General features: G+C 40.0%; 1 non-coding gene across 1 annotated transcript; it reads right to left on the reverse strand.

Moving 5' to 3' along the window:
* Positions 1–542: 542 nt before the first annotated feature.
* On the reverse strand, positions 543–650 carry LOC148555042 (small nucleolar RNA R71). The gene has a single exon (XR_015886373.1). It is a non-coding gene; the product is annotated as a small nucleolar RNA R71 (small nucleolar RNA).
* Between the last annotated feature and the right edge of the window lie 427 nt (positions 651–1077).

The raw sequence follows: 1077 nt of genomic DNA on the forward strand, positions 1-1077 counted from the left end.
TTCTATTTTTTTCTTTTTCATATGAGCAGGAATAAGGATAAGAACATTCTTGTTGAAGCTGATCCTGAACCTGAAAGGACTCTGAAGAGGAAGCTAAAGCACAACTCTCTGGAGAAAATCTGACAGAAATTTTCGAAAAAGAAAGAGACATGGACGAAAATAATAACAATGCAAGGAAGATGCTTGGTGACTTTACTGCACCAAATTCCAATTTACATGGAAGAAGCATCTCAATCCCTGCCATTGGAGTAAACAATTTTGAGCTAAAGCCTCAATTAATTTCTCTGATGTAACAGAATTGCAAGTTTCATGGACTTCCATCAGAAGATCCTTTTCAGTTCTTAACTGAATTCTTGCAGATCTGTGATACTGTTAAGACCAATGGGGTTGATCCCGAGGTCTACAGGCTTATGCTTTTCCCGTTTGCTGTAAGAGACAGAGCTAGAATATGGTTGGACTCTCAACCTAAAGATAGCCTGAACTCTTGGGATAAGCTGGTCACGGCTTTCTTAGCCAAGTTCTTTCCTCCTCAAAAGCTTAGTAAGCTTAGAGTGGATGTTCAAACCTTCAAACAGAAAGAAGGTGAATCCCTCTATGAAGCTTGGGAGAGATACAAGGAACTGACCAAAAAGTGTCCTTTTGACATGCTTTCAGAATAGACCATCCTGGATATATTCTATGATGGTCTGTCTGAGCTATCAAAGATGTCACTGGACCATTCTGCAGGTGGATCCATTCACCTAAAGAAAATGCCTGCAGAAACTCAGGAACTCATTGACATGGTTGCAAATAACCAGTTTATGTACACTTCTGAGAGGAATCCTGTAAATAATGGGACGCCTCAGAGGAAGAGAGTTCTTGAAATTGATACTCTGAATGCCATATTGGCTCAGAATAAAATATTGACTCAGCAAGTCAATATGATTTCTCAGAGTCTGAATGGAATGCAAGCTGCATCCAACAGTACTCAAGAGGCATCTTCTGAAGAAGAAGCTTATGATCCTGAGAACCCTGCAATAGCAGAGGTGAATTACATGGGTGAACCCTATGAAAACACCTATAATCCCTCATGGAGAA

This window comes from Arachis ipaensis, chromosome B6, assembly GCF_059453495.1.
Source record: "Arachis ipaensis isolate K30076 ecotype BB chromosome B6, ASM5945349v1, whole genome shotgun sequence".
Classification (NCBI taxonomy): Eukaryota; Viridiplantae; Streptophyta; class Magnoliopsida; order Fabales; family Fabaceae; genus Arachis; species Arachis ipaensis.